Source organism: Erythranthe guttata, chromosome 12 (genome assembly GCF_056151865.1).
Source record: "Erythranthe guttata isolate IM_541 chromosome 12, IM_541, whole genome shotgun sequence".
In the NCBI taxonomy this organism is placed as follows: Eukaryota; Viridiplantae; Streptophyta; class Magnoliopsida; order Lamiales; family Phrymaceae; genus Erythranthe; species Erythranthe guttata.
This window is the reverse complement of record NC_142544.1, coordinates 14,072,142-14,098,355: the sequence shown is the minus strand read 5'-3', so window position 1 is coordinate 14,098,355 and position 26,214 is coordinate 14,072,142. Positions and strand designations below refer to the sequence as shown.

The window sequence follows — 26,214 nt, the reverse complement described above, 5'->3', positions numbered from 1 at the left end:
AACACTAGTATATTTTTTTTATACATTAAACAATTAACAATTTAACATTCAAAAAACAAACAACCAAGTAATTAACTTATCTACAAATAATCAAACATTGAACAATCCAAAATCCAAAATACAAAAGATAACGTTTACAAATATCAATATTCAAATACTTAATTCGAGTGCTTCAAAAAACAATATTTATTCGAGTCTTAATTAAAAAGCCAAGTAACATAATAAAATTCAATAAGTATCTTCCATCACATTCCCAGTCTCCACATCTTCGGCAAAAATTATACCCTCAAATTCGGGTTCATCCAATGAAAGTTGAGCAATATCAAGAACTCCTACATCTTCCATATACCCACATCCCACATTTTTGTCTTCTCATCATAGTATTGAATGCTACTTCTAGACAAAAGATGAAGATTGGTACGAATGAAGACCAAATCCCCCGCACGTTTAGGATTTAACTTATTCCTTCTAAATGAATTAACGAACGAATAAGTACTCCAGCTCCTCTCGGAACAAGATGAAGAACTAGGTTGTCTAAGGACTTTGAAAGCTATCTTCTGAAGTAAAGGAGCACCCGAACCATAACATTCCTATTATTTCCTAGACTCAATATCATATCTATTCACAATCAAATCCGGATCTCCAAATGGCTCGATCTTGAGAGAGAAATTTGCAAAGTCATTAATTGCATTCGTACGCTCCTCTATACTTGGAAAAAATCTTCTAAAATATTTTATTACTTCGGATGAAACTTCTCCATCCATATGAGGAGCCAATCTATCCTGTCCCTCAAAAAACTATTTTTCACTGTAATACCTTCAACAAAGAAAAAAAAACAAATCAAAAAGAAAAATAAATAAATAGTAGAATAACACATAAGGAACAACAATAATTAATTAAAACTAAATACGGGTACTAGAGAGTGAGCCAGACAATGAAGAGGAGTATTGCTTTTTGCCCATCGATCAACTAGAATTTGTTGGATCACATCAAAGACAGCAGAAAACCAATACATCGATTTTTTCTCATGGTCATAAATAACTTCATTCACTTTTTCAATCATAGCATCCCACATCTCATAAAACAAATGAAGACATGACTTATCCGTGTCACAAACTCTAATCATCTCATATATAGGTTTAGTGAAGGCTATAATATATGAAACTTTCTCCCACCACTCTTCACTCAACACTGGGTCCCAGACAAATTTTGTTTTGCTTTGATCATCTTCTCGGTATTATGTCCAGTGGTTACTCGTCCCCAATAGTTGTAAAGCACGTCTGATAAGCTTAAATTTTTTAAGCATGACAACACTAGACGCAAAACGGCTGTCGGCAACTGAAAGAAACTTTAAACGGATAAATCGATTGTACATAGCCAACCTCATCGAATGATTCATGATAAAAAATTTGACTTGCATAGCATCCCCATGAATAATGGTGATCCAACTACACAAATCATATGTCTCTTGATTGCATTCCACATTTCTAGCTGAACAGATATTCTTCAAAGCTAGATTCAGATTGTGAAGAAGACAAGGAGTCCAAAAAATATAAGGATACCAACCTTCAATGAGTTCACCAACCGCCTTACAATTGCTCGCATCATTAGTAATGACTTGGACCACTTTTTGATGCTCCACCTCATCGATAGCTTCTTTCAATATACCCGCGATAAAGTTTTTATCTTTTACTTCACCAGAACAATGAACAGTCTTGATAAACATCGATCCACAGTCAGAAACAACCATAGCATTAATCAACGACCTTCTTTGTGGGTCACTCCAACCATCGCTCACGATGCTAAACCCCTTTTCTAACCATATGCTCTTGATCGGCTCTAACAACCTCTCGACATGCGTCTTTTCTTGTTCGAGCAATGTGGTTCTCAATTTGTTATAACCAGGAAGAATATAACCAGGTATCGAGGGATTGCAACAAATAAAAAAGTACGCATTCCTAGCAAAATTAAAAGGCAAACCCGCAGTATAAAACATTATAGCAATCTCTACATCCAATTGAGTCATAACACCAACATAAATTTTTTTAGCAAGAGGATTATCATGATCGCCGGCTTATTGCCTTTTCAAAACATTAAAAGCATTTTGTTCACTTGTAACACCAGACAACAAACTCATGGTTGTAGTTCCGACAGTAGGAAAAGACAATTTTTAGGTTGTGCATTCATGGCTATTTGTGTCGCCGCCTCCTCTATTTTTTTCATTTCGGTGATACTTTTTCAACTCAGTTTTTTTGCAAGGAGTAATCAATTTATTACTTAGGGGTAATATGCCTCACACCCCTCAAACCAAACCTAATTAGATATGAGTGACAAAGTCAAATAGAATATTTTAATTACATCCCTATTTTAAAATAAAAATTGACACACATCCTTTATTTTTTATTTAACCAAAAAATACCCTCACAATACCTTATAAAAACCACTCTCTCTCTTCCCCACTCTACGCCGCTCAACACCCCCTCTCCTCTCTCTCTCTCTCTCTCTCTCTCTCTCTCTCTCTCTCTCTCTCATATGTGCGTCCCTAAGCCCTTCTGTTTTTTTTTTCTTTTTCTTTTAACAGATTTATATTAAATAAAGGGTAAATTACACCCACACCCCTGAGGTATGCTTAAATAACTGTAAGGTCCCTGTGGTATCGATAATTACACTCAGCCCCCTTAACGTACTTAGAAACTCTAACGGGATAATGCATTGGATACATTATTCTGATAGGGTTCTAATGGACTATTACCTTTAGCTAGAGGTGGAGATAACATAGAGTTATGGGGAGTTATGGGGTGACATGGCTCCACCAATATTTCTTAAATCACCCATAGCTCTTCGTTGTCCCCACCACTTCCTGAAACCAATAGTCCGTTAGAACTCTATCATAATAACGTATCCAATGCATTATCCCATTACAGTTTATAACTACGTTTCAAGGGGGTAAGTGTAATTATCGATACCACAGGGACCTTAAAGTTATTTAAGCATACCTTAGGGTGTGGGTGTAATTTACCCTTAAATAAATGATTAAATCCAACTTTCTCTCTCTCATATGGCGTCCCCAAGCCCCCCCTCCCCCCCCCCCCCCCCCCCCTTCTTTTAATTGATTTATATTTAATAAACGATTAACTCCAATTATAGTGGAATAATTATGGAGGCTATGACGGTGCTTATGGTAGGTAGCGACGGCTATGGTGGCGGTGGTTATGGTAGGTGGCGACGACTATGGTGGCGACGACATGGAGTTGTGCGGCGTTGGGCTGTGGTTATGGTTGGGATGTTATTGAAAGCATATTTTGAATAATTAATTTCATTTGATTTTCTTATTTTTTAAGAGAATTTTCTTAGTTTGGGTTTAAATAGCAGATTTAGGTTTTCTCAATGTTGGTAGGCGACAATGGTCGCGGCGGCTGTGAGCATTGGCTGCTAGGGTTTGCGTTGACTGTTAGGGTTCATGACTGCTGGGAGTTGTTGATGGCTAGGGTTTGGTAGTAAAACATAGTACACCGTAGTATAGGTACACCGTAGTATGCTATAGTACACTGTAATATACCATAGTCTACTACAAACAAATCGAAAATATGTTTATAGAAAAAAAAAAAATAGCAATTTTTGTTTTGTTGTTGTAATTTTCAATATTATGTAGAATTGAAAAACAAAGTAAGAAGTTTTTATAGTAGTGTATAAAAAGCTAAAATGAATAATGTAAAAAAAGAAAGATAAACAAATACTTGTAAAAAAAATTAAAAAAATGTTAAATGAAGATAGGAAATATTAAATGCATAATAAATAAAATGATAAATGCAGTTTGAAATTTACTTAATGTTTATTTCGAATTTGTTAATGGAGGGGCATTTTTTGAATGAATTTTATAAAGGATGTGAAACAAATGTTTAGTTGAGCTTGTCATTTAGTTCAAATAAGTTTTGTCACTAGGGACCTATATCCTAAGGCCCCTATTACTTATTTGGAATAAATGAACCATAACTCTGAAGTAACTCCCTATTTTTTCACCATTACAAGAATTACACAACCGTCTACAATTACCACCCACACCTTCCCCCGCTTTACCAAGTTTAACCACATATTTCTAGAAAGGGTGGAGATCGTTATCCTTAGTTTTTGTAGTGGCCGATGTGGAATTAACACTACCACTGGTAGATTGAAAATTCATATTACAATAATCTGTAATCAGGCAATTGCAATTTACTGTCACCAGCCAGGCGCCCACTCGATGTCGCCGCCCCAGTTGATTTTATTAGGGTTGTTTTTTTGTTTAATGGAGCAAGGCAGATAAGAAATGAAAGAAAAGCTTTTGTAAGATTTTTTATGTTTCTGTCTTCTGTTGTTTCCCGTATTAATTAGAAAATAAAATACACAAAAGAATGAAAGATTCAAAATAGAAGATACACAATTATGGTATTTTTTTAAAAGAAATGTGCAAAACCTCTCAGCCGTGTCCAAGTTGGACTCGAAGTGTCCAAATTTTTATATTTTTGCAGAACGGCCCCGACACCCCACCCCGATACTTTATGTAAATTCGGATACGACCCGACACTGTGTCCGAGCTGTGTCATGGCGAGTCCGCACAAGTCGGGTGTCCGACACTTGGACTCTTCTTGTTTTTGAAGAGTCCGTATATCTAGCATGGTGGTGGGATAAAAAAAATAAGAAAAATAAATCAAAAGAGAAAAAAGGTCAACAGTAACAGTCAAAATTGGTTGATTGAAGAAATTTGTGCTAAATTGGTTTAGATCATATTGGAGATGAATTACGGTTTCAAAGGATTAAAGGTAATTTTGATATATATGAGATTTTTTTTTCGTAGTAACAAATAAGTGCTGGATGGATAATTATATTTACAACACAGAAGAATAAATTAGTGTTCGATGATGCATTACCCTACGGAGAGAACTATCATGTAGTTTCAAAGATTGCACGAGATTGGAAGGGAGAATGTCGTGGGTGGATAGTTCGAAAGTTTTCGGGTCAATATTGGCCGAAAAGCTACACGCAAGTGCACGTATCGTACAAGTAATATAGTGGACTAAAAGTCCGGATATCGAACCCACAGGGAATATTTAATTATCTAATCCTAGACGCTAAATTCTACCAATTATTATCAAGCCCACCAGTCGAATTTTGAGAGAATTAACTAAATTAAAAAGCAAATTAAAACGACAAAGCAAGAAAGCAAATTAAACACGAAGATTTATCAGAGTAAACAAGCCTAGGATTTTATTCTTCCCCCTATGTGATTATTATTTCCCCGAATTCCTTCAATTATGCAAGCAATTAACCCGGATTATTAACCTGAGATGCTAAAATAATCGTAACCCGCTTCCGCGTGTATTACGATTCTAATACCCTAGATTCAATTACTATATTCCTATGCAATTAATTCTAGAACACAGCATTAAGCACAAATCTCAATAATGGCTACCTAAGAGATTAACTATATTCCTATGTTAATACCACAAAGGCTCTTCTACCACAGTTCTAATTATTAACCCGATCTTCCGATTCATGCGATTAACAATAACATAAAAGCGCATAAAGTGGCCAGTTTCATGAACTTAATAAAACAAGTAGAAGAAATAATCCGGAATTAAAACTTGCATAAAATCATAGAATTGGGTTCATAAATCCCACATAGGGTTCCAAATAAAATCCTAGAAATAAGAAATTTAGCTACCCATGATTAAAGGAAAAACACAAATAAAATAAATCATAAACGATAAATCGTTGCTTAGAGTCTTCGAATTCTTCGTCTTCGTTATTGCTTTGTTGCTCTTGAAATTGCGTAAAAAGATCCCAAATTGTGTGCTTGGGTTGGTCTTATATAGGGTGAAGAACTTGGGGAAGAAGGCAGTTTCCTTGTGCAATTAAAATTCCTTTACTGCGCAGCTTCGGAGTCTCGGACGGGGGTCCCACAATTTGAACTAAAACTCGGACGGGGTCCGAGCTTTAAATCTTCAGAATTTTGATTTTTTCACTTTTGACCCATATTTTCTCCAAAATTGCAGTTTTGACCCCATACTTTTCCAATTCTTCAATTTGTACCTAAAATACAATAAATCAACTTTTTAAGCACCAATTATCGTTAAAACACACCAAAAGCTCAAATAAAAAGATACGATAAGTGTAAAAATACACACTTAACACACCTCCAAACTTGAACTTTTGCTTGTCCTCAAGCAAAATCTACCAATAAGCAAATAACTCAACTATAACATCTCATCACATAGATCAATGATCAACTTCACGTTTTCAGAACTTGTAATTATAATGACAATTCTTAGGCATTCGCAAGCTTAAAATTCAACAACACTTAGTCACTCACCATTACCAAAAACCACAATTCATACAATTGCTTCAAGCATCCAATATTTGCAAATTAAAGATAGAAATAATTTATACTTACATGCATATGCTTGACTCCAAATACTCACCAAATTATTCTACTCTACTAATATCGAACATTAAGCTATTGGGATCATTGGGGCTTTGTGGCTTTCAATTGTTAGGCTCTTTGGTTCGAGGTAGGAAATATGGGTATATGTGACTATTTTTCTTGAATTTAGGTGATTACGCCAAAATTTGAAAGATAGGCGTTTGAAACAATGAATTCACCTCTACGGACTTTAATAAACTCGATTCTCAAAATTTCAAAAGTCTCCACTTTTGCTGAGGCACTGGATCGAGTTTTCAAAAATAATTCAACTAGTCCTTATTTCTCCCTTCTAGTCTCTTCTTCTTCTCTTTTTCTCTCTATTTTTTTAATATATATATAGAAGCATATATATTTGTCTTATTTATTTATTTTTCTTTTTTTTCTCTTTTTTTTTCGAAGAGGAAGAAGGACTTTATAAAAAATTTCGACCGAACTCCAAGGGGTAATTTTCACGAATCTCCACCTATTCTACCTTACACATTGGCTAAAAGAAAGAACACCTTTTCTCTGAGACTCAAATCAAGGTTCTAAGGATAATTTCGATAAAAAGGTCGGCTTGAAAGGCTCAAACGGTTCAAAGAAGGCCCAAATCATATCCCAAATCACTCACTACTCAATACTTCGTATCATAAATTTCCTAAGGTGAGTCTTAAAACCGAACATAGCATGATTTAGCACAAATTAATTCCAAATTTAAAATACAAAACATTCAACCAAAGCAATGCACAAAATGTGATTCCTAGCAATTATTCGCTTCTAAGTCCCGTTGAATCGAAAGCTAAACAAACATCAAATTCTTATCACACAAAACAAGCAATCTCATCATTAAACATTGATCATCTCTCATCATCATAAATCATCGATGCATTCGACTCAAGCAATTTTTTTTTTTAATTCCGGAAAAGAAAACGATAAAAACAATAAAAACAATAAAAACAAATAAAGCCTAATGCATGCAAACTAAAACAAATAAGCATAAACATATGTTTTTCACCCCCAAACTTAAAATTTTCGTTGCCCTCAACGAAATTAGCACAAAGTTTTAAGGATAGAAAACACCTGATTTAGTTGGAGTCGATGTGATCGGGGTCTCCTCCCTAGGTCTCTCAAATAAGTAGATTTTGGAGAATTTGATTCGATTCTCTAACCTCCCTGTCAACACCAACAAAAGAAAAAAAAATTGTGAACTTTGGAAGAAAAATTCGAAAAAAAATTCAAAAATTTGTGTGTGGGAGTTTGAGAGAAGAAAATAGGAGGGTTTAGGAAATATTGGGGGAGAAAATCTAATTTTATAAAATTTAAAACACCCAATTTTTAACTCGGACGGCCGTCCCGGTTTTTGTGCTCTTTTTCGGACGGTCGTCCGGTTTTTTTTTTTTTTTTGCCCTTACTGGTTGTGGGACGGCCGTCCCACAGGCAGAGCTGCAAATTGCGGCCTTCTGTTTCCCAGACGGCCGTTTGGGATTTTGCTTGCAATTTCGGACGGCCGTCTGGACCCCCTGACCATGTTTTCGACCCTGAAAATTAAAATTCAAATAAATTAATTAGAATGCATGCCTATGACAATAAAAACGAAACGAAAAATTAAAGAAAACTACGAAAAACAAAAAAACAATAAAACTCGGGTTGCCTCCCGAGAAGCACTAAGTTTAAAGTCTTCAGCCGGACGTTGCTTCTTTATTTTCAAGCAAAAGTGACCGAAGTCACTTGGCAATCTTCATTCGCTTCCCAATATGGTTTGAGCCGGTTCCGCTTCACGTTGAACGTACGGTTTGAATCTCGCTCCTTTATTTTGACCACCTCGTGAGGAAGAATTTCTTGGACAATAAACGGCCGCGACCACTTTGATTTGCGCTTCCTTGGAAATAACCAAAGATGGGATTTGCACAATAACACCAATTGTCCTTTGTGCAATTCCTTTTTGATTTTCTCCTTACGACCACAATAGCTTGACTCATCCTTCTCTCGTGACTTGCTTGAGTCTTTGGGTGGCAACATCTTCCTCGCATTCTCATCGTCGTTAAGATCTCGACTCGTATGACTTTCTCTCGGAGGATTTAAAATTGAGTCTATGAAGTAAACTTGCTCCGTCCTATTCCCGTTTCCGCCATCATCTCCTGGATCGCCGAGTTTTTGTGGAAGGGGCCGAGTAAGAATTGCACTAATTTGCTCCGTGAGTTGGATCATCTCGTTCCCTTGCAATTTCTTACTTTTCTTCACGAGGTCCTTGAGGAACTTCACCCACTTTGGCATCTTTTGAAGTGCTTCAATGAAAGGAATATTTATGCGAATTTCCTTCAACTTGTCCAAAAATCTTTGATATTCGGCGTCGAGCTTCTTCTTTATAAACTTTTGAGGATAAGGAATTGGAGGGACTTGTGAAGGCACCGTCGATGGTGGCTCGTCATGAGATGATTCTTTTTCCTCATTCTTTTTGGCTTCTCGATTACCGTGTTTCTCTTCTCTTTTCGCGGGGCTTCCTCCAATTGCTTACCGTTTTTCAAGGTGACTGCTTGGCATGTCTCGAGCTCGATCTTTTTCGTTAGCAATCTTTGTGGATATGGGATTGGCTCGACCCATTCGGCTACAGTGACTTGCGGCTTGACTTGAATTTCTTCTTTTTTCTCGATCTTGAAATCGATAGCTTGGCACGTCTCGATCTTTTGCTTTCGAGGATCTTCCGTATTCGATGGCAATGCTCCTGCCGGACGGTTCTCTTGATTCAAAGCGAATTGAGCGAATTGATTCTCCAAATTCCGCAGCGAGGCTTGGGTGGCGGTCATGAATTGGGCCAATATCTCCTCCGTGTTTGATTTTTGGGCCGATGGATTGTTGCCTTGATAGCTTTGTTGAGGAGGGGCTTGATTTTGGAATTGACCTTGAGGTCTTTGATACCCTTGGCCTTGTTGATTTCCTCCATATTTCCCTTGTGATCTCCACCCTTGATTTTGGAATTGGCGAGGTGCATTGTTGACGTAGTTGAGCGACTCCACATCTTGTTGGCATTGGAGCGTGTAATGATTTCCACCGCAAATTTCACAACATGGAGATTCAACGGCTTGGACTTGTTGTGGTGGATTTGCTTTGATGTGCTGTAGAAGGAGTTGATTTTGTTGAGCAATTTGGGTCACTTGAGCTTGAAGGGCCGTAATTGCATCTAACTCCAACACTCCGGGAACTTTCTTGGCTCCACTAATCGTCCTCTCGCTTGACTTGGCAAACCGATTTTGAGCAATTTGATCCAACATGATAAAAGCATTCGGTATCGATTGACTCATAAAATCCCCCCCGGTTGATGCATCTAAGACCGTTCGTGCATTCTCGTTAATCCCTTGGTAAAAGATGTGGATTTGCCGCCATTGTTCGACTCCATGTGTTGGACACTGCCGCAAAAGAGTTTTAAATCTCTCCCATGCCTCGTATAATTGCTCGCCTTGCTCTTGGACAACATTATGAATTTCTCGTCGGATTCTCTCGTCCTTCTCGGGTGAGCTATAAACTTTCATGAAAAAGTTGAGGAGTTGAGGCCACGACGAGATAGAGTGGGGGGCTTGGGACATCAATCACTGGCGAGCTCTTCCTTGTAGGGAGTGCTTGAAGAGAATTAATTGAAGTGCCTCTTGGGAAACGCCGTTTTGACGGTGGGAATTACAGGTATCTAGAAAATTGACAATGTGAAGATGGGGATCTTCACCTGCCCACCCACTAAATAGCCCGTTATTTTGGAGCATCGTCAAAAGGCCTTGCTTGATCTCAAAATTGTGCGCCTCAATGGGTGGATATTGGATGCTCGGGCGGAATCCGTCTAGAGTTGGGATTATGTAATCTTGAAGTGCTCGTGGACGAACTGCTGGCTGTGCTGGAAGTTGAGGGGGTGGGTCTTGGACTTGGTTTCCGTTGGCCTCGATTAAATTGTCCGCAGCCCTGCGTTCTTCGTCCTCCATTATATTGTTTTCGCGTCGAAGTCTCCTAGCCGCTCGAAAAGTACATTCGATTTCGGGATCAAACGGTTCTCTAGCAAGATCGAGTCTTCTACGCATACACAGTACCTAAAAAAATAAAAATAAAATTAAATGGGTGAATCGTGAAAATTGTTCAAATCTCGAGCTAGAATAAAATAAATAATTAAAATATTCCCCGGCAACGGCGCCAAAAACTTGTTGGCCGAAAACCTACACGCAAGTGCACGTATCGTACAACTAATATAGTGGACTAAAAGTCCGGATATCGAACCCACAGGGAATATTTAATTATCTAATCCTAGACGCTAAATTCTACCAATTATTATCAAGCCCACCCTACACAGTCGAATTTTGAGAGAATTAACTAAATTAAAAAGCAAATTAAAACGACAAAGCAAGAAAGCAAATTAAACACGAAGATTTATCAGAGTAAACAAGCCTAGGATTTTATTCTTCCCCCTATGTGATTATTATTTCCCCCAATTCCTTCAATTATGCAAGCAATTAACCCGGATTATTAACCTGAGATGCTAAAATAATCGTAACCCGCTTCCGCGTGTATTACGATTCTAATACCCTAGATTCAATTACTATATTCCTATGCAATTAATTCTAGAACACAGCATTAAACACAAATCTCAATAATGGCTACCTAAGAGATTAACTATATTCCTATGTTAATACCACAAAGGCTCTTCTACCACAGTTCTAATTATTAACCCGATTTCCGATTCATGCGATTAACAATAACATAAAAGCGCATAAAGTGGCCAGTTTCATGAACATAATAAAACAAGTAGAAGAAATAATCCGGAATTAAAACTTGCATAAAATCATAGAATTGGGTTCATAAATCCCACACAGGGTTCCAAATAAAATCCTAGAAATAAGAAATTTAGCTACTCATGATTAAACGAAAAACACAAATAAAATAAATCATAAATGATAAATCGTTGCTTAGAGTCTTCGAATTCTTCGTCTTCGTTATTGCTTTGTTGTTCTTGAAATTGCGTAAAAAGATCCCCAATTGTGTGCTTGGGTTGGTCTTATATAGGGTGAAGAACTTGGGGAAGAAGGCAGTTTCCATGTGCAATTAAAATTCCTTTACTGCGCAGCTTCGGAGTCTCGTTCGGGGGTCCCACAATTTGAACTAAATCTCGGACGGAGGTCCGAGCTTTAAATCTTCAGAATTTTGATTTTTTCACTTTTGACCCATATTTTCTCCAAAATTGCAGTTTTGACCCCATACTTTTCCAATTCTTCAATTTGTACCTAAAATACAATAAATCAACTTTTTAAGCACCAATTATCGTTAAAACACACCAAAAGCTCAAATAAAAAGATACGATAAAGTGTAAAAATATACACTTAACAGTCAACCACACGCAGTAGACCGTGAAGTACAAGCGGTGCTTGAAGCTATCTCGTGGGCGAGATTAAAAGGCTGGAGTTCGATTATATTGGAAGGGGATTGCTTGCAAGTTATTAATGCACTTAATGATGGAGATTTCATACCCTCGTCGTTTGGAGCTTATGTTGAGGACTGCTTGATTTTAGCTAGATCTTTTGATTTTTTTGTATTTTTTCTTTTGTCAAGTGAAGTGGTAATCTGATGGCACGCTCTCTTGCCACAAAACTTGGAACAATCTGTAATGGAGGAATTCTCCTTCCTTTTGCTTTAGCCAATTTGGCCTAATAAATCCTTCTGCCTCAAAAAAATAAATATATTTTTTTTTCAATTAAATGCTCTCAAGTCTCATCATTTACTTTTTCACAATTTCCCTACAATTAATTGACATATGGAGAAATTGGTTTACACAAGTAAATTGGAAATTTTCATGTTTGCCGTGGATATTCGTGTGATGTATGTATTTAATTTATAACCTGTTAATTAAAGATAGAAGTTGAAAATTATATACCATGTACCAAAAGGTGAAATCCGTCGCCCCCAAGACCCCCATCTCTTGGTCGTACAAGTATTTGATGGAGGAATGACATAATGAAAATTATATAACAAAATTGATTAAAATTAATCAATTAATTTGGAATTGCATTTAATATACAATCATCAAAATCGTCTTAAATAAATATCATATCTTAGTGCAACTATTTGTCAAAAGATTTCATAATTACTAGTTGCCAGCAGTTATAAACTTATAATTCATTCATTTTTTATATAATACATGAGCCAATATCCAAATTACATTGTGAAAGTAATCCAAAAAATCATAGATAAATCATAAATATACAATCAAAACAATACCATGGCAAGCGCAAGGACCAAACATGAACTAATACCTAATGAGAGCAAGAGAAATGAAACATTCGAGAAAAAGACAGACGGTTTGGTCAAGAAAGCAAATGAACTCTCCACCCTTTGTGGAGTCGAGGTTGCAATAATAATCCATAAACAACGACATCGTCGTTACGATTTAGGAGAAGACAATGCAATGTTGTGGCCATCCCCTCCGATTTTTAGAGAAAGTCTGCATAAATTTCTCGATTATTCAGATTTCAAGAAAAGAAGAAGAATGGTTAAGCACGAGAAATTCACGGAGAAAATAACGAAAAAGGAGAGAGAAAATGTATCGAAATGGGAAACGAGATGTGAACTCCAAGAATCTCGGCAAGTGATGAACGAAATAATGAAACAAGACCACGTGGACGATTATTTCAACGAACTTGAATTGTATCAGTTGGATGGATTGAACGCACTCGTAGAGAACATGCTAACAAAGCTTGAAACAACATCATTGAATGCGATTGAGAATTCGAGACACGACGAATGGTTCATTGGTGCCATGTCGGAAGATCCACCTCCACCTCCGTCTGATGCTGGTGGTGCCGCCACTTCTTCTGTTGGTAGCGTGAATATGCCGAATCTCTAAGTTTCATCACAGACATCTGTCATTTTTTTTTGTACGAAGTTTTTTTTTTCCGCTATGATTTTTTGGAATGAATTGTTTTATTCTAGTTGAAAATTATTACAAACGGTTTTTTAAATTTTTTTATCGCTAGCTTTGATTATATATGAATATAATCATTACATTACTTGTAATACCAAAAACAAAACCTAGAACGTCCAAAATCAAAACTTCTTTTAGATTAAATTTAATTAATCAAAAGATGAATATTAAAATTAAAAAGAAAAAAAAGGATGTCTGTGATGAAAACTCAGAGATTTAGTGTATTCACGCCTTTGAATATATTTTCACATATCTATAAGAAATTAAAAAAATATATATTAAATGTAATTACCCGACGATCGCTTGATTTTGACGTTGTGATTAGCACATATTTATACTAACGAAGAAAAGCGTAGGCGAGTGTTAGATGAAAATAATTAATTTATTGCATAATCAAATCATGCGGAATTGAATATAACCATATCACCATATGTGTATCATAAAATCACAATACACAACTCGTTATTAATACGGAGTATCACTACGTCATTCATAATCCTTAATATACGTCAAGATTTTCTGATTATTTATTTATCGTGGGCTATAATTACTCGAATAAGAAAATAATATAAATTAACTTTTCTTAAATTCTTAATTGGAGGATTTTATTCATAATTTAATATTATGGTGAATAGAAGAAAATCACTAATTAATGATTTAATTATAATAGTTATAATAATAAACCTCACCAGTTGGCTCTATCGTTGTAATCATATCAAACTAAATTGGACTCCTTGAACTTAGACTGAATCATAAAACACGCTCCCACCTATCCATATTTATCAAAATCCAACGTTTGTTTCCATCTGATACCGATTCCCTAATTATACTGTAATTTTTCACGGAATTTTTTTAATTTTGAGAGATTAAATATGCCTAAGAGGGGGATGAATTAGGCTTTTCAAAACTTTTAATATTTTTGCAGATTTAAATATCAATTAAATTATTTCTAGAAAAATATATTTTTCTTTGATAATAAAATATTTCAAGTAATAAATATTTTGCAAACTTCCAAATTAATGTCGAATAAAGTTTTAGCAATAAACAATATATGAGTGCGGAAATTTGATTATGATAAAATAAAGTGCGTAAAGTAAATGACACCAAATTTATAGTGGTCCGGAGAAACTCCCCTACTCCACTCTTCTATGCCCTCGAACTTTTGTTCCACATGCCTCCAAGATCCTTGGATCCTCAACACGAAAAAAGATGTGCTAACAAGACTCTATAACGACTTTCGCACCAACGACGTGCTTACAAGAGACTCACTCTTTCGCACTTATCAATACGTGCTTACAAGAGACTAATTCTTTCGCACTCAACAAACACCTCACAACAAAGAAATGCTCTCTAAGAGCTTTACAAAATCCCTCTCAAGATATATAATGAAACAAGTGATAAGCAAGAGGAGAATTTCGAATTTCCTAATAAATTAATGACTCTCTATAAGCTCTTTTCGAAATTGGCTTAGAATGAATAAGCTTGAATGAATGGTCCACTATTTATAGGTGAAGCTCTTCATCACTATAAAGGAAGGAATCAATCTTTAATCACTTGATTGATTAGATGATGAGTGTGATTGATCTCCAGTTATATTAAATCACTTGAATGTGGTAAGCATTTGAATTTTGAAACTCAAAAGGAGTGTTCTTTCTTCAAAAACGATTTTCAGCAAAGCATTTTCCACCGAGCTTCAGCAACTTTCGGGACAGACTGTCTAACTTTTGGACAGGTTATATTTTTAGAATCTTTGATTGATGATTGACTTAAAATCTTTCAAAGTCCGGAAATATAATTCTCAATCAGTTTAAACCAATGAAAAAATATTTTTCAAACAATTCAATTAATTTTGAATATTAAACCATTTTCCATAGATAGTTTTAGGCCTGGAGGGGCCCGTTTTCCATTTTTTAATATATACATATCATATATTTCTTTTTATGCAAAAATTTATTGTTTTATTATTTAAAAAATTATAGTCTTCTACTTTTAAAAAGAATATTCTTCTGTTATTATTTTTAAATTTAATTAGTTTAAAAGTAAACATAAAATTTGAAATTTTATTTAGTCAAACCAAAATTTATTGCATATTCCCTTAACATTTATTAGGGGTGTGCGCGGGCCATAACCCCGCGGATTCTATCAAAACTCGCGCTCGTCCCGTCAAACGACGGTTTTTGATTTTGAAGAACCAAACTTGTGGGTTTTTAACGGGTTTACGATAGGCGGGTCCATGGCAGGTTTGTAGTAGGACCCAACTTTCACGGGTTGAAACTCGTTATCGTCTAAACTATTTATATATATATATATATATATATATATATATATATATATAATTTATAAGTTTTACGGGAGAATAATTAGAAACTAAAATGAATAACCTGAAATCTTAAATTGAAACAAAACATAAATAATGTAAATGTCAAGAGTAAATAAAAATTAATATAAAACTAAAATAACTAATTCATACCTTAAAAGACAAAATTTAAATAAAATAAATATAGCATTTTCAAGCATAACCAACGCTATCCAGCTCCATTCTATAAGAGTTGGTCAAACAATTGGTGGAGAAAACTTTTCTTTACATTCTCATTATAATTTGTCTTATATAATACAAGGATGAGACTATCTAAGGAAATAAATCAAATTGATTGTGAATCAATTTACAAGGAGAAAGATCTGGAATGAGATAACGTAAATCATAGAATGCCCGATTCTATGTTGATTCCTTTATACGACCCCTCAAAATTAGTGTTCCATCAGCAACATTAATTTTGCTACGCAGCTTTTGAAAACGAGAACGTGCAAGGGGCTTGGTAAGTAAGTCTGCAAGTTGATCATCTGTATGTACATGTGCTATACGCAAACGACCTCGTTTAACAAAATCCCGAACAAAGTGAAGATCAATGGCTATATGTTTCATCCTTGAGTGCATGACTGGGTTGAGACTTAGTTGAGTGGCACCAACATTATCACAAAGCAACAACGGAATCTCATGAAGCTTGATACCAAGTTCATTTAGAAGAGATTTAATCCAAGCCATGTCAGAGGCAGCAGTGGCAAGAGCTCGATACTCCGCTTCGGTGGATGAACGTGCAACACCTTTTTGCTTACGAGTGCGCCAACTAATCGGATTGTTACCCAAAAATATAATATACGCAGTAGTTGACTTGCGGTCGTCTAGATCACCTCCCCAATCGGCATCGGAGAAACCACGAAGGATTGGATTAACTTGTCGTCGCAAAAGAAGACCAAAATGAATGGTACGTTTCACATAGCGTAAAAGCCTTTTAACTTGCTGCCAATGGGAAACCGTAGGCTGATGCATGAATTGAGCAAGACGGTTGACAACAAATCCAATGTCTGGGCGTGTAAGAGACAAATACTGAAGAGATCCAATAGTCCGACGATATTCAGTGGCATCACAGCTTGGAGTGCCGTCATTAAGAAGTAGTTTGGTGGTTACCGACATAGGTGTGTGAACCTCTTTCGCTCCTGCCATCTTCAATCTGCTAAGAAGATCATGAACATATCGGTTTTGAGAGAGAAACAAACCTTGCTTTACCGGTATCACTTCTACTCCGAGAAAGTAATGCAAATCACTCAATTCTTTTAGGGAGAATTTGACACCCAACGACTTCACAACCTTTTGCAAGAACTGAGTGTTGTTCCCTGTTAGGATCAAGTCATCAACATAGACCAAAATATAGAAGAGAATGCCGTCACGATTGTAGATAAACAATGAATGGTCTGACTTCGAATTGAAAAATCCCAATTCTAATAAACCGGACCGTAATGCATTGTACCAAGCTCTCGGCGCCTGTTTAAGACCGTAAATAGATTTTTGAAGAGCACAAACATACTGAGGATGAGAAGAATCAACAAAGCCTATTGGTTGTTGCATAAAGACTTGCTCAGTAAGCTGGCCATGCAAAAATGCATTATTTACGTCGATTTGGTGGAGCGACCAACCATTTGATAGAGCCAAAGATAAGAATAGCCGAATGGTCGTGGGTTTTATTACCGGGCTGAAAGTTTCGGTGTAGTCCACCCCGGGGCGTTGATTGAACCCTTTCGCGACGAGACGTGCCTTGAATCTGTCCACAGTACCATCTGGGTGACGTTTAACTCGGAAGACCCACTTGCAGCCAACAATATTACAACCTGGAGGTTTTGGAACGAGTTTCCAAGTGCCATGGGAAACCAAGGCCGTAAACTCATCGGCCATAGCTTTGCGCCATTTGGAGTCCTTAAGTGCTTGAGAGGCACATGTTGGTTCCAAAGGTGATGCAAGAGGATACTTAGTGGTTACGGATAATTGTTTCGGACAAAAAATATTATTTCGAGCTCTAGTTATCATTTGGTGAGTTCGCTGAGTGGCTACAGGTGCAGGAATTATCGGTAAAGAATGCTCAATTGTAGGTAAAGATTGAGAAGTACAAGGGGCAGCCGTACCTGGATCACAAATCGGAGTGACGGTGGTAGGAGTGTCATGCACAGTAGGTGTGTTAGTGGAGCCATCCGAAGAGCCAAGACGAACAGAAGGCACTGGAGACGGCAATGTGGCATTCACGGGGGAAGGAGCAGGAGCTATTACTTTGACTTGATCAGGTTTATTTTTGAAGGGAAACAAGTGTTCATCAAAAGTAACGTGTCGTGAAAGATATAGTTTACCCGTTTGAAGATCTAAACATTTGAAAGCATGTTGAGTAAGTGAGTACCCGAGGAAAACACAAGGTTGAGACTTTGGTTCGAGCTTGTTTGTTCGGTAAGGAACAAGCCAAGGGTAACATTGACAGCCAAAAGTCCGCAACTTGTGATAATCGGGGGTACGATTAAAGAGTGCTTCAAAAGGGCTTTTTCGTGCAAGCAAAGGAGTGGGGAGACGATTGATGAGGTACACCGCAGTGGTTAGAGCATACGTCCAGTAAATAGAAGGGACCGAGGCATGATGGAGAAGCGTCATCCCTGTTTCAACAATGTGACGATGACGACGCTCCACTGTACCATTTTGTTGAGGTGTGTGTGGGGCGGTGGTGTAATGGCTGATACCACGGCTAGTGAGAAAGGACCGAAGTTTAATAAATTCGCCACCATTATCGGAAAAAAAGTTTTTTATTTTGCATAAAAACTGATTTTCGACTATTTTGGTAAATTTGACAAAGATGGAGTAAACATCGGATTTGTGGTGTAAGGGATAAAGCCAACAATACTTTGTGAACTGATCAACGAGTAAAAGATAGTATTTGTAGCCATCAATAGAAGAAACTGGTGAGGGTCCCCACACATCCGCATATAAAAATTCGAAAGGAGCAGTACTCTTAAGAGAAGTTGAACTGAAAGGTAGTTTATGTGATTTATTGCATTGACAAGAAATACAAGATAATGTCGACTCGGAAGAAACAACAGGTAAGGCATGACTTCGAAGTAAGGACGACAAAATCTTTTGAGATGGATGCCCCAACCGATGATGCCAGAGGTCAAAAGTTACCCGAGTTCCGACTAAGCGAATTTGATTTGCTTGGGGTGATGAGGATGGAAAAGCTACAGGATATACACCATTCTCACACCTACCGCGCATGAGCATTGCCCCCGTCCTCCGATCCTTCACAAGGTAAAAGAAAGGGTGAAACTCAATAATAACATTGTTATCGAGGGTAAATTTATGAACAAAAATTAGATTTTTGTGAATAAGCGGCACATGTAATGTTTCTTTTAATGTAGGAGTTTGAGATGGAGAGGGAAGGGTTGTGGAACCAATGTGAGCAATTTTTAAACCTGTACCATCTCCAAGAACCACCTCATCTTGTCCCTCGTATTCAGAATGAATAGAGAGATTTGCCAAGTCAGACGTAATGTTGTGAGACGCTGCTGAATCAAGAAGCCATTTGCCATTTGATGGTGTAGTCGAGGTAGCACAATTTGCAGCAGGATGTGACTGAAGTTTGAAACATGTTTTTGCAGTGTGTCCAGGCTTGTCACATATTTGACAAACAACAGGTGATTTCCTTGGTCCAGATTTGTTGGTGAAACCTGGTTTAGAGCGAGATCTGTTGTTTTGAAAACGAGTATTAGATGGTTTCCGTTGAGAAGAATTTGCCGTGACGACAAGAGCGGAAGCCTTGTTCTCCATTCGTTTGACGTAATTTTCATGACCAATGAGTAGATCATGCAATTCAGCAAAAGAGAGAGAAGTTTCGCGGGTGCGAATTGTTAGAGTAGGTGACCAACAAGCCAACTTGTGGCTGTGGTCTTTCGTATTTATTATTGTAATAAACGAACCTTTATTCGTATTAATGATAAAACACCTTGGCATTCTATATCTTTGTCCCTTTGTCACAAGCATAGATATAGTCCTTACAGTTATTACAAGTACTAGTAATTGATCGTTAGGATCGTGAGATATTTACTTAAGTATTATAACTGTTAAACCTGTTCCTAGTCGAAGGGTTACGCCACTAATGAGGATATCGGCCTTTCCCATTAAGACTAGCACTTAGTGTATGTGTACTGCATCTCATCAGTAAACGGTATTGTGATATCGGCATGCATAAGTGGGTGCTCGTAAGTTGACGAGTTCACTGAACTCCCTCACCCTAGAAATCTCTAAGTGGTTCCCAATAATCGAGTAGAGATATCTATGGTATAGTTGTACACCATTAGTCCTTATGACCTAGACATCACCGTGACTTCACTAGAGGACCAGCTGTATCGTGACCTGTCCCTGAGTTCCACCGAGGACCATCCCAAGGGCCAGTGTTCGTGCAGTCCGAAATCTAGTGGGAGGTCTGTGCATTGTAGTCGGGGATTCGATCGCTAGAATAGTCTTGGATGTCCTGTGTGTTCTGAAAGTTTGTAATCATTCTAAGTCTCTGGCCAGAGCTGACTAAGTGATGATTAGAGGATTCGATTCTCTAAGTCATGCACGTGACGATTACAATACTTAGAACGATCGCACCGTCATTGAACATATAAAGAGGTCTCGATGAACCAATGCCTCTAGTTCGATCGGGACATATGAATCGAAGGGACCGTACTGTACGTTAACTATATCTGAAGGTTCTTGCAGGCACTTCATTTGTATCTAGGGAATCATGACGCGTAGTTGCTAGACGCCAATCTTGATTCGTTGGGTGATTAAGGTGAAACGAGCTTCATCTTAATCGTAACTCTAAGGGACGAGTTTTGACCACAAAGAGTTGTGGGCCCACGGCTAGCTTACACCTGAACCATCGAGGGTCACACTGCTCGTGCACATGAGATCTTTGAATAAACGGTCAGAGATAAAATAGTTTATCTTTGCATGATTGGAAGTCAATATGATTGAGTCCAACATTCGTAATTTGGAATTATGAATGAGAATAAGAAAAGAAAAGAATAGGCGAACGTGTTAGTGAACTTTCTAAATCGGGAAGTTTCCAAATTTAGAAAGTCCACTGAACTAGGGTTTCCACTTTTGGAAAGTTGGAAAATAAGAGATGGCACTCGTAATGACGAGGAAATTATAATGATTCCGAAAATGTAATCGTTGCAATTTTTCGGTCATTGAATTGAGAGAGACGAGCGATCAAAGGAACTGACGAACTTAAGCTGTTGGGCCCGGTCCAACTTAAGCCCGCTAGGGTTTTATGCAAGGGACTATAAATACATGATTTATAGGCCTTGCACAACACACAAAAAAACCCTAAGCGGCCGTCCACCCCTCTCTCTCGGCCAATCTCCCGTGGCCACCACCGCGCCGTCGCCGCCCCTCCGTCGCCGGAATCGGCCATCCCTTGGCCGATCCCTTTCGGTATTCTTTTCTCCTTTCTTTTTCTTCCGTTAATTCTAACTACTTCGTGTCTAGTGCCACGTTTTAGTAGATCGAAGTATACGAGGTGAAATCCGAGAGGAGGAAGACTGTAGATCGAAGAATCGAGGAGCAACACACGAGCCGAAGCCGCACGCCGCCCCACGCGCCGCCCCGGAAGTCCGCGCGTGAAGCTCACGCGCCGCCGTGGTCAATCTGCCGCTGCTGCCGCTGCACTCCATTGTTGCCCCGATTGTACGGATTGGTTTCCGTAGCAATCTCGACTTGCTAAACGCTCCTACCTCACGCTTCAAGAGGTAAACACACGAAACCCTAGTTTCGATACGATTATATTTAAACTATGATTTCATGTTTGTTTCGTATGATTTTATGTGATTATGTGTAATCGTTTTAAATCATTGCAAGCATGTTATTTGGTTTAAACGCGAGCATGTTAATTGATTTAAATTTGGTTGAAATTATTAGCATGTAAATTGTTTTTAATTTCGCTGGAAGCGCAAAGGTACGCAATTAATTGAATTTAATTTGTCGGGCGTGTTCTTATGTGTTTTAAAGTCGTTTAAATCGCATAAATTTTTGTTTTCCGCTGCGTATGCGTGCCCGAAACCCAACACGAATGGGTGCGACTATATCTCTAAAGTCTGAACCAAGACCATTAAGCACGTAAAGTGTCAAATCATCGTCGGAAACTGGTGCATCAATAAGTTCATCGGCAGTCACCTTGACTGCGTGAAGAAACTCAGACACCGTGCGAGAACCCCGTTGAATAAGGGTTAGATCCTCCTTCAACTGCATAATCCGAGCCCGAGATTTGCTTGCAAACAAACGGGCTAGATGTTGCCAAGCATCACGACTGGTAGTGGTCATTGCGATGAGAGGCATCACGGTTTCAGAAACCGATGAGAAGATGGCATTAAGTAGCAACTGGTCTTGTCTATACCAGTGTGCATAGTGAGCCAAATCAGCAGCGGAGGACTTCTCAGTGGGTGTGGAAGGACACGGAAGAGTTCCATCCAAGTATCCCATGAGATCATAACCAAATAAGATGGTTGTGAATATTGCACGCCAAGAAGGGTAATTTGATGCTGTAAGTTTGACGGGAAGTTGGCTTGAGGTGTAAATGGTAATGAGAGGCAAGTCAGAAGAAGAGCTGGTGGGTGTAGACATTTTCCAAAATAAAAAAAAAAGAGGATCGTTATTCTCGTAAGAGAAAACCTACTGATACCATATAAGAGTTGGTCAAACAATTGGTGGAGAAAACTTTTCTTTACATTCTCATTATAATTTGTCTTATATAATACAAGGATGAGACTATCTAAGGAAATAAATCAAATTGATTGTGAATCAATTTACAAGGAGAAAGATCTGGAATGAGATAACGTAAATCATGGAATGCCCGATTCTATGTTGATTCCTTTATACATTCAACACTATTTTCTTCCTTTTTTTCTGCTGTGTGTTGACCGTTGTATATATGCTTTTTTTCCTACATTTTCTTAGAGATTTTCATAATCTTTATAGCTATTACTTCCACAATTATAGTTTAGTTGATTTATGTATTTGATACACTAGAGATACTTTATTTATTTATTAATATTATTAATTTATTATACTATATAATGTAAGCAAAACGACGTCGTTTTGTATGGCGGGGCGGGGCGGGTTTCACGGGTATTAAAAAAAATTGAACCCGTCTAAGACCCAAACCCACGGTTTTTCACCATTTTAGGACCCAATCCTATAGATGGATTTATCCGTCCGGTTCCAACCGGACGGTTTTTCACGGGTTTGACGGGTACAGCGGGTTGATGGGTCCGACTTGCTCACCCCTAACATTTATTTTACGTAATTTTTTTTTTATCTTGATACATTAATATTTTTAACATTTTATTTATGAAGTTTCTATTAATAAATAATTTATTTATATTAAATATGCAAAAAAAAAAAAAAAAAAAAAAAGAAAAAAGAAATTTGGGCGTTACTCCTGAATTCCGATATTATTGGTCGTGCAAATTCATTCTCGCTCAGCACCCCCAAATACGCGGACCGGCTCTGCATATGGGTAACGGTGTACTAAAAAGTTGTGAATGTGTTATTTAAGAGCAAGTAAAGATTATGTGTAAAGGCTCTCGGATGAGAATTTTTGCCTTTAAAAAGTAGCATACATAAATGTCACGTCTGTAGGGATATAATCGGCATTTTTCGTGAAATATTACTTGGACTAAAAAAGATTCCACAAAAAATCACATTATAAGAGAGTCGATGTAGGATGGAAACAAACTTTGTGGATATAATTATTGGAATAAGAAAAATAATATAAATTAAACTTCTACAAAATTCTTAATTTGAAGGATTTTATTTCATATGATGGGGAAAGATTAAGAATATAGAAGAAAATCACTAATTAATGATTTAACTACTATAGTATTACAAAAATAAGCCTCACCACCTTGTTATCATTTATCAAATGAAATTTAATACCTAATACAGAAGATTATCATTGGCTCATATCCTATTACAGAAGATTATCATTGGCTACTATATTTGATTCCTTATAAAAAAATCATCATAGCATCTGAATCCAACTTAATTAAGAGTTGAATATAAATTTATCATTTTATTTTTTAAAATTTGTTTAACATTATTCTTAATATATTTAAAATTTGAATATATTAAATGAATTTATGACCCTATCAATTGAAGATAGAGATGAACATAATATATAGTAGTCTACTATATACCATAATAAAATTGACGAAAACTATTTAATGGATTTGGGATTACTTTTATTTAATATACAATCATCTCAATATTTGTCAAAATATTTCATAAATATTGATTGCAAACATTTATAATTTATTATTCTTTCCCCATGTTGTGTTTTCAAGTTATGGATAATAATCCACCAAAAATTTCATGAAATTTACGGTCAAATGTTTGACTAAATTGAGACATATTATAACAGCTCTTACAAAAAATAAATTAATGTATACATTTATCTTTGTTAAGTGTATATTTATACACTTAATTGTACCTTTTAATTGGAGCTTTTGATGTGTTTTTACGATAATTGGTGCTTAATTTGGTTATTATTTGTATTTTAGGTGCAAATTGAAGAATTGGCAACTTTTGGGGTGAAAACTGCAAATTCGGAGAAAAAGTGGGCCAAAAGTGAAAAAGCAGAATTCTGGAGTATCAAGGACCGCGCGGCCGTGCGGAGTTTAGGCATAAATCTCACACGGCCGTCCGGATGGTCGTGATGGCGCAGTGAAGGAATTTTAATTACACAAGGAAACCCGCCCTATTATATTTTTGCACCCTATTTAAAGGCCACAAGCACACAATTAGGATTATCTTGGATCTTTCTACCTTTTATCTTTATTTTTAGTTTTTATCTTTCATCTTTCTACACGCAATCAAGGAGCACAAGAACGAAGACGAAGACTTGACGAATCTTCATCATAGTTCTCCTCTTTTATTGTTATTTATAGTTTTATGATTTTTCGTATTTTTATTATGTTTTTCGTAACGAACATGCGTAGCTAAGTTTTTAATCTAGGATTTTGTTGGAACCCTATGTAGGGATTGCGAACCCTTTTTCTTGAGATTATGCAATTATGATTTTATGATTATTTCTTCTACTTGTTATGATTGTTAGTGCATGAACTTGATCAATTTATGTGCTTTATCTGTGATTATTGGGATTGACTCGACAGAGCTATTTTGATAATTAGACGGTAAGTAGAAGAACCTTCGAGTAGTTTTCACCGGATGAGTGTGTCAATTGCATGTGGTGTCGTAGACATACAGATATCACCTTAGGTAGCCATTTACGAGACTTGTTAGTTAATGCTTTACTCATAATTGGTTTGCATAGACATATAGTGAATCGCTTATGAATAATAGACTCATAATACACGCGACAGCGGGTTATGAGTAAATTAGTGTCTCGGGTTAATAATCATGAATCATATATTTCATAATTGAGGGGTTTTGGGTGAGCAATTCTTGCATAGGGGGAAGATAAAATCCTAGGTCCGTTTTAATTGATATTTTCCCGTGTTATTTGCTTTCTTAATTAGTTTAGTTGTTTAATTAATTTAATTTGACAAACTTGCGTAGGCTGGATAAAAATCATAATTGTTAGAATTTGGTACTTAGGATTAGGTAATTTGCGTATTCCCCGTGGGATCGACATCCGACTCTCACGAGTCCACTTTATTACTTGTTTGCGATACGTGCACTTGCGTGTTGGTATTTAGCACCCAACAAGTTTTTGGCGCCGTTGCCGGGGAATACAGCTAAATTATCTATTTATTCTGATATCAAATTTGAGCAATTTTTCTTACTTCAGCCATTTAATTTTTTTTATTTTATTATTTTTTTTTATTTTTTTTTTGTTGTTTTTGTTTCATGTCTGGTTATAATGTTAGGGAACCTCAAACGGGATATGAATGGCTTCCATCTGACGAATACCTCCAAAACACCTATGATATGCCTCCGTTTTGTTCAGCATGTAGTGGAAATCATTATTCCGATGAATGTTGGGGATCACCAAAAGCGACAAATTTCGTCGAAATTACCAACGGAAGTTATTGGAACACTTACACCAACACATACGAGCAAAGTTTTCAGGACCAAGATTTGAACGAGTTTCAACATAGAGAGCCACAATTCGATGATCTTCAAAATTATTATCCATTGCAGCAACAAACCACTAATGACCAACCTGATTTGGTATCCATCATTGGCGAATTCATGAAGTCCACTCAAGCATCATTTCGAAACATGGAGATACAACTGGAAGAGATGACGCTCAAATTAAAATCTGAGTCTCTTGAAAATATTCCAGACGAAATCGGCAATGATTACATCAAAGAAAATTCGGGTGAAGCCTGCGGTGAGAAAAATCTTCCATGTCCAGAAAATAGTGTCGATATGAGAGAAATTGAAATTACGAAGACACTTGAGCATGATGAATCTGAGAAGGCAATCGAGCTAAACCACGAAGATACC

General features: G+C 36.9%; 1 long non-coding RNA gene and 1 pseudogene across 1 annotated transcript; one reads left to right on the top strand and one right to left on the bottom strand.

The window, feature by feature from the left end:
* Positions 1 to 804: 804 nt before the first annotated feature.
* LOC148766539 (uncharacterized) lies at positions 805 to 1,408 on the bottom strand (annotated as a pseudogene).
* An 8,649-nt stretch (positions 1,409 to 10,057) lies between these two features.
* On the top strand, positions 10,058 to 24,830 carry LOC148766538 (uncharacterized). Its single transcript, XR_016034815.1, has 2 exons — positions 10,058 to 10,334; positions 24,303 to 24,830. It is a non-coding gene; the product is annotated as an uncharacterized LOC148766538 (long non-coding RNA).
* Positions 24,831 to 26,214: the final 1,384 nt, after the last annotated feature.